Source organism: Ciconia boyciana, chromosome 2, assembly GCF_034638445.1.
Source record: "Ciconia boyciana chromosome 2, ASM3463844v1, whole genome shotgun sequence".
NCBI classification, from domain to species: Eukaryota; Metazoa; Chordata; class Aves; order Ciconiiformes; family Ciconiidae; genus Ciconia; species Ciconia boyciana.
Window position 1 is genome coordinate 78,165,042 of NC_132935.1, and position 9,160 is coordinate 78,174,201.

Genomic DNA, 9,160 nt, shown 5'->3' on the forward strand with positions numbered 1-9,160 from the left:
TTTACAAACTGTGCGGATGAGATCATGTCAGATTTGCCTCGCTCAGCCTACTACTCCAACACTATCCCAACAGCCCTCGTGTCCCTGCATGTCTCCACAAGCCCTGAGTCAGGCTATACCACGTACACCCTTATCATCTTATTATAAAAACACCATTTTCATGGTCATTCAGTGTCCCTCACTTTCCAAGAGGGCAGCTGTGGTAGTAGTACAGTCTCTTAGACTGCTTTCTGTACTATGAAGGCTGAAAAGACAGAGCAGGAAAAGCCCTCTCTCGTGATGACCATCTCACAGACCATATAGCTAGGCTCTTCTCTGTGCCTACTGCTTCCCTTCTGCTCCCCAGCACAGGTCTTCAGAAAAAACCTCAGAGCACTGCCATGTCCACCCCTCTGGACAATGCCTGGTGGCCCTCCTGCCCCAGCAGTTCTTCTGGGATATGGTTTCGGTAAGTTCAGGCAAAACCTTTCTGAAACAAAATGTGGCCTAGAGATGGACGTGTCGGCAGAGAAAATCAATATGAGCAACAGTTCACCGTGGTGTGTCGACGCTGGGGACCAATGTATCTTCCTTGATTCTCTTTCCTCCATGGACACTTCTGAAAGGGAGCTACAAGCTCCGCCTGACCTCACCGTGGTGGGCACATACTGTTTTCCAGAGGATGGAGAAACAGAAGACACTGAGTGTCCTAGGGGCCATGGCAGAGAAGACTGATCATGCACAGGTAAGGAACCGCCTGCCCTGGTGCCAGAAAAAGGCTGAGGGAAGAGGAAGGGACCATCTGTTCTCAGAACAGGAGGAAATCAAATAAGATAAACTGATTCAGGAATTGTTTGGTCCCCTGCCTGCTCAAGACCCTGGTGCTACTGGGTTGACATCAACCCTTCCACTCTCTGTCTTCCCTTTGCCACCAGAACCGCAGTAGCAGACTTGCTTACAGCCTCCTTGGATGGGTACCACAGGTATAGGGATGAGGCCTTGGCCAAGCCTCATGAGACACTTTTAAAAATAAACGTATCTTACCTAGAAGCCTGGATAGGTCCTCTTCTTCTGGTTTTCACATATTTTTCTGCTTTTGCATTTCATATACAAATGCCACCACTGGCTCAGAGTCCAAGAATATGTATGATTCTTGTGGCAAGATTTGTAAGGATGGGTGCAGGTAGATGAAAACCCAGTTTAAACCACTATCCAGCTCTGTGGCTATGACTATATGCCATGAAGGTGAAGTAAACACCCTCCATTTGGCAGCCCTCCTCCCCACTAGAAAATGTCTGTCCACGTTTGGCAGTGGGTAAGAGGAGACCAAGCTGGGAAGCTGGTAGAGTGGTCCAGCCTTGGAGAAGGAAATAAGTTATCTTCAGGATGCAGCCCCCGCCTTCTCCTTCCCCTGATCTCCTGTGGTCACAGTGAGAATGACATTTGAGCATCCAGCTCACCCACGCAGTCACCACGGCGCTGGGCTGCCATGTCCCTCCCAGCCTGGACCTCCTTGTGAGCCAAGCCCCACGCTAGGCATTAGCTCCCAGATACTGCTGTGTGGATTGTGGGTGGACGCCTCTCAGAGGCTGGTATGGGAAGTTGAGGCATTATGTTGTTTGGGCCAAGGGAAAGCAGGTAAAAGACAGAAATTATAGTGAGAGTTTTCAAGAGACTATCTGTCTTGCATAGGAAAGGTATCAGTTTTACGAGGGTTCATGGAGGATTGTGCATCTTGTATGTGATTGGTGTCATAGAGGTATGGAGACAGAGGCCAGGAGTAGAGAAGAGGGAAAGGAGGCTAATCCTATGCTGGATTATTGCTGCTACGCTGCTGAGCATTGGTTCGGCATCAGATGTGCTCATGTGGCGTCTCTGGATCTGGCAACCCTAGCAATGGTAGTACCAGGCTTGGTATTACAAGCGGCAGAAGCACGCCTTGCAACAAAAAAAAATCTGAAATGGCCAATCAGCATTTTTGTGTGAGGTGCAATAGGAATGTAAAGTACACATTGGGGGCTTGCTGGGCGTCACCACCTCACGAATGGCTGGGCAAATGAATATGCTACAGAGATTGCAGATGTTCAGAGATTGGTCTACACGTGTATCTGAAAATGGCTGGAGCAGGTAAGCAACACCTGGTGCAGCATAGATACACTCAGAGGTCATGAAGGCTGATGTCAATGGGTGAGAAAGAGAGCTTGGCCTCACTGGGAAAGAAAGACTGAGCCATTATAAGTCAGGCAAACTGTGAAGGCAGTAGTGGCGCATGTGATTCTGCTGTGATAGCCATCTAAACACAACTCAGTGGTTGTGTTTAGAACAAGCACTATCCATCACCACTGTTGCATTTGTGGTTTAGGTCTACAGCAGACCTAATTTAATCTGCTACAAAGGCATGTCTTTAACCCAATAAGATTTTCTGTTTCTATTTCCCATATCTTAGTCTGGAAGCAAGGATGTCCGGGGTCATTCATTCTCTCAGACATCCAGATAGAGCAGTGTTTTTTAGAAACCAAAGAAGTTACTGATTTCTTCTAATGTAGTTAATTGCAACATATTAACTTTCACGGGAACAACCAGGTATGAAACAGACAGTTGAGATTTGCTCTATAGTACAGCCATCCCGGTCCTGATGAACATCCTCTGAAGTGCACAGCAGCCTAGTGACTGTGGTACCTCCTGGTGCTTCCAGGACTCAAGCACAGGTTTGCTCCTACTGTCCTCTTGTAGAGGATGTTGCAGGAGAAAGTGCATGTTGTTGCTAACCTAATAGAGAGAAGCCTCCATCTTTTGGCTTGCTAATGACAAACCCAGCAGCCGATCTACAACTATGTATACAGCTTCTGATAATCCACGATCTCTGTGTGCATCTTCCTGTGTACAGAGTGGGCAGGAAAGGACCACTGACCTGCACTGATCCCACAGGTGGGGCAAAATCTCTTCTCTTGCAACATCTATGACTGCAGCCACAGGGTGACAAACCTTTTGTTCTTTGCATGGTATATACCACAGTGCTCACTAGATTCCTCCTTACATTGGCTCTGCAGAAGCAGCAGTGAAGCATGCAAGGAACTGTCATTTCTACTTCCAGAGTACAAAGGAGCTGCCACCCCAAAATGTATTTCTGGAATCTAAGTGGTGAAGCACATGAATGTCATCTAATCATAAAAAGGACCAGTGTTGGATGACTGATGCTGTGAATTTAGTATTCTTGCTGTGCTGTTCTAGCCATGCCCATGGATAACTGCTGACTGAACGCTATGGCTGGTTGGTCCTGTTAACATAATACAGGTCTTGTCTTTTGTCAAATTCCAAAATGTACTTTGGGCTGGAGCAATGTTTCTGTAACCCTGTGTAGATGTGACCTCCTTCAGGGCCTACCTGTCTTCCCGGGACTTCTTTGAGTAAGCCATGTATTCATCTCGCCAGCCAAGGACCAGTGAACTACCAGCTGGTGGCGGCAGCAGCTTCTCGAAGACCAGGGTGTGAGGACTTGGTCACAGTTCCTGGCGACAGTGTATGGCAGTGTATCTAAATACACACTCCTCACTTTTAAGGAACTGAGCCATTGCCAGTAATCTTGCAACTAATCTAGCTATTTTTTAAAGAATTTAGCTTCTCTCATCCTTTGTCACCACTTTTGAACTTTTTCCATAGTAGCTTGGGATTTATAATTGGCATTGAGAAACAGGAAGCTAAAGCGTATCTCTTACTATTGTGATGACAATGCTGATGTTAAGATCTTAGGAAAAAGGAAGAAAAGTTCGTAACCCATAAATGCGTTGCAATTGACTTTTCTTATGGCTGTGTGCTGTAAAGAGGAAAATGAGAGAATATGGTGAGATTTAAGGGAACATGAAGGTAAAGGATTGACCGGAGTCAAAGCAAAAGTATTTAGCAGGCATCAAAGATGAGAGTGTGTTGTTCTGGGATCCAGATGTGATCTTATCATCATCTTATACAAAGGGTCTAATATTTCCCCATCTTTACTAAAAGTACCTCACTGAGTGCCATCTTCGGTCACATCAGCCTTTTCTTTTAAAGCTGCATCACTCTGGCAGCACATCCTTTTTATCCCTTCTACCAACACCCTTCTTTCTTTATCTCTTCTTTCTTTGTCTGCTCCTCCGGATTTATGTAAAAATTCCTTATCATTGGCCCCTCAGCACATGACTTCGTACTTTGTACTATTGAACTTTATCCTGTTCCTGTCACTTCAGGTGAGCGAGAGGTCTGCGATGCAGTTTTGAAACTTCAGGAGCCAGAAATTATTTGATGGCACCACAAAGTACTTGAGACTAAATTACTAAAATTCCCGCATTCTGCCTTTAAAGTTGGACTCAATGGGTTTGACTGTCTCCCTGTGTTAACTTTGTGTGGTTCACCCTGACATCCATCTGTTAACCTACAGCCTTAGTGCCTTTGTCTAGCTGGGGGTTAACCTGGCCCTCTGAGCTGGTAATAAGCTGTGCAGCAGAGTACTCGAGCACCTGGAGTGCTGCTTTCAGGCTCAGCCGCTGTGTGCTGACTAGTGAAAAGGTCTGGCAGCAGCCCTCAACTTCACGTGGAGCAGACTGCGGGTGATGCAGGACACCCCTCGGACTCTTCTTGGAGTAAAGAGCCATCCATCACTAGCTGGAGACTCTGAAAAAAAGGGGCTACCTAGGGCTCAGATGCATATTGCTTGCCCCCAGTTAAAAGCAGGAGAGCTGTAAGGCCTCAATGATGGCCCTAGTTCTCTGGTTATATGCAGGAGCTCAGAAAAGTTCATGATCTCAGACCACTAGAAATTCTAGCCAGAAAATCCGGAAAGTCACTGTCTGCAATGACAAACGAGAATTTTTGCATCCAGAGTAGAGTGATCATCATATAGTTGCCATTCCTCCAACCATTCCATGGGATACAGCTTCCTCACTGAGCAGCTACAGAATGACTGTAAAGGTGATACTGTAAGATGAAAATGTGGCCAGGAGATCTCAAGGCTGAAGGTGGAACAAGGTAAAGGATGCATTGTACCTTTATTTCGGGAGAAATTTATGAGTGATTTCTGTGCTTTACAGTAAGACTTTTCTCAGGATTATTGACCGTATCTTGCATTTGTGTATGAGTGCAAGAATTTAAAAATACCTGTGTGTATATGAGATGGTCACCTCTGACACAAAGTTCCATGATTCAGAATTCCTGGATGCAAATCTCTTTTAGTCAGTAAGTAGCAATACATGAAGGTGAACACCAAGAACATAAAAAGCCTCTCCTGAACATTTCCAATGTTGTGCAGACTTAAAAAGCAGACAGACAACCATATTCTCCAGGGATATTGTTTACCTCGTTCATTCTCCAAAGCTGTTGCTGTGATATAATGGCTTTTCATTTGCCCCGTTTATTCATTTACCCAGGTATCCTTTGCATTTACCTGGGCTTATCGTGTCCGTGGAGTGGAGGTTACCTCAAGTATTTTGTTTATCTAACTCAGTGAGCGAGATTAGAAATGCCAGATGGACTCCAACACTGAGAGGAAGGTAACTTCAGAGGATGTGTCAACAGTAACCTAGGGACTGCACATGCACCTCTACAGGCTTTTACATTCCAGGAGTGAGCATTTTTGTGTCTGTCTTCATTCTTGACGTTTGAGGCTGGAAATGCCTTTCCTCTGAATATCCTTTTAAAAATAAGTGATGTTGTCCCTTTGGAGGATGAAAGGAGGCGGACAAATAATGAATAATCAAAGGTGCCCAGTGAGATTCTAGTAAGTGTTGGGACAACTCAGGCAAAGGAGGAAGACATGAATAAATAGCTTTCTTGTTATAAGATGAGAAAAAAGTGTGTTTGCAGGTTTACAAAGAATTCGCTAAATAAAACTCCATTTGATTCTAGGAAGGAGGCTGTGTCCCATGCTATAAAGGAAATCAATGGTGCCTACCAAGCTGATCTAGGCAAATAACTCTTTTAGAGTTGCAGGTCTAGAGGCTGGCTAATCCTGAGTATATGAGCAGGACACATAAACCCTAAGATTTTAAGGCCACCTATAACAATCTATCTGCAGACCTGCAGAGGAAGGCAAAAAAGACCAGTAGAGGGCAAATCATGCATCAAGAGGAATAAAATAAAACCTTTCCCAACTCCAGTGGAAGCCCTGAGGCATGGAATTATTATAAGTATAATGCAAATTGACAGTGACCTAATCTATTTTCTCACACATTTGGGGATACTGACACATCAGATGCCCAGGGACTCATAATATAAACTTAATTTTCTATCTTCAGTCACTTTCTTATTCTATTGTGTTGTACAGTTATGTCCATAAGCTTCTCAGGCTCCATCCTACAAGAGTGAAAGCTACTGCTTCTAGTGCTCGGGAGAGTATCTGAGCCCTTCATTCATCAGATATTTGGAAGCCTTTAGATTTCCAGTCCAAACGTATTCAGGATTACTCACTGTACAGCCATTTGATCATGTGATGAAGTCAATATCCCTCTCTGACATTTACTCCTCAAATATATTTATAAAGTGTTACCACACCCCCGTTCAGTCTTTGCTGGGCTATACTAAACAAGACAAGATCTTCTAATTCTCCTAAGAAGATGTGCATTTTGTTGCCCTAATCATCCTAGAAATGCTTCTTTGCACTTTTCAATTTAAGTAACATTTTCTAACACGCTCAGGCCTTAAGATTCTGCTGCATTTAAGTGGAAGCAAACAATACACATCTGAGCTTTTCGCTGAGCCCCAAGTAACTCCTGTTTTGCAAACTCAGCAAAAATAAGAAAATCACTGGCTAATATTATCCTGCTAGAAAAAAACCCACCTCCCTGGTAGCTCCAAACAACACCAAATTGGTATTGCAATAGGAGTTCAGAGCTCTGAATCTCCAGCCAGTGACAGATGCCTTTCTACTGCAAGAGGAGTCTGAGATGCCCTTCATGAGCTGCAGTCTGCTCCACGTGAAGCTGAGGGCTGCTGCTAGACCTGAGCTTTGAACGCTGTCCTGTTTCACTAATCAGGGTACAATGGCTGAGCCTGAAAGCAGCTCTCCAGCTAAATACGTAGGAGAAATATCTGCCAGAGGTCAGTCTGTTTTTCATGCCCAGATGCCATTTTAGCTTCCTGATTCTGAAGTCACCGCATCACTCTAGGATGTCTTTACATACCGTAAGTGGATCAACCCATCCTGCTCCAAGGCAAGGATAGGAGGGCCATGTCTGGGAGATTGCAGGCTAGTTCAGTTTGACTCCTGCACCTGGCGAACTGGTAAGAACGTATAATAATGAACAGAGTTAACAGATACGTTTCTACTATGTAAGATACTATGGCAGAAGAATTGATAAGGAATCCGTAAAGAGAGGTCATGGACCACATTTGTTCAGAGTTTTTTGACAGTCAATGAATATGTGGATGAGGACAGTCTAGATGATACAGGAGGAGTCTCCCCTGCAAGTTTTACTCCCTGTTTTGCTTCAAGGCCCTAGACTTGCAGCCATCCAGAGTCCATCCTGGACCAATTCCCTTGCTGAGGAAGCCTGGGTATGAAAAAGAGGAGTTCACTACATCACTTCAGCTATTTTACCCTGCAGACTGTATGGACACAGATTGTACTGTCTGCAGGGTCTGTACTGCAGATTATTCCAGCACGATCAGAGCAGCCCCCTGTCACAGCAGAACACCGTTTGGTCGGGCATACCTATTACACCTTCCACATCGCTGAAACAACTTGCTCATTACTTCCATCATTAATCTCACACCATTTTACAAAACAATGGCACAAGGCCACGAAGGTGCTGCTTGTCCCTGGTCTCCCTTTGCAGAGACCTTGCTCTTTTTTATGGCTTCACCGCTGGGTAGATACCTCAGCAGTTATATGAGACAGGTAAATAACTTGCATCATGTTAAATTTATGATAGCGGCTCCTGCTTCCAACTGTCACAGAGACCTTTCAGTTTAAAACATTAATGTAGCCAACACAAAGGCTCGAGTTGCTAATTGGCATTCTGGTTCAGTTCAGCGTATGTGCCCCACCATCCTGTCTTGCGCTTGATATTCAACCAGGGACAACCACTGAACGCCTTGCTCTGCGTGACCGCCCGCCAGGACTGAAGCTGCAGGTGAAGTTTCTGTGACTTCCAGCTTTTGCACCAGAGCAGGAGCAGCCTCCCGACCTGTCCTATCACGTTTCTCTGTGCCCTGCTCCATCTGCTACCAAGAGGAAGAGAAATTTCCTTCTGTGCCTTAGCTTCTCCCCCTGCAAGTCCTGCTCGAGTCATTTGCCCATCAAAGCACAGATTACTTGTTACCTGGAAGCATCATGCACCACGAAATGTCTGCATGCAGTTTGTCTGCACTCCGAAAACTTCCCAGCATCATGGACAGGCTATCAATAGCTCGGGGGGGCAGCATGTTTGCCATTCCAGAAGGTTACTAGGGGAAGGCTTGGACACATGTTCCAATATCCTATAAACTGGAGGTTCCTCATTTGCTTAGGCAGGTTGGGCTATAGAGAGAAGGAAGGTAGGAGAGGAACATGAGATGGACAGAACATTCCCAGATGCTTCAGCCCACCCACCTCACATTCCCCAGGACTTCTGACCTCCCAGGAAACACTCTGTCACCAATATTTCACATGCAGATCTTCTCAGGGTAGGAAATTTAGCAAACACCTCTTGCAGCAGACCCCGAGTATCTGCACACAGGGAAGGATCAAAGCAACCCCAAGGGTTATCTCACTGACTGACTTTTGGACTGGGCAGGTCAATAGCATGGAGGGCAGGAGCAAACAAGGACAGCGCTGTGCCATCTGTGCTCCCCAGGCCATCATTTTACAGTTAGCTCGCAGCTCTTCATCTTCTTTCTGTTCAAAGCAGAGAGATGCACCAGGTATCACACATGGGTCAGCTCCGCTAGTATCTCCTGACCTTTCTCTACAGGGTCTTCCGGGAGCAAGAGGAGAGGGCTTCCACCTCCAACTCCCCCACCCCCTGCTCCCCCGAAGGAGCTGAAGAACAGTGCTGCTGTCCCGCCAGTCCCACGGTATCACGGTGCAGCCAACAGCAGTGTGGCCCTGCCCGGGCCATGGAGTCCTGCTGTGCCTCCTCCTCCTCCTTCATGCCACGTGGCCCATAATTCAGTTTACATTTGTTGTGATCTCCTCAAATACAGATTCCATACAGTGAATTTTCTTGCTACA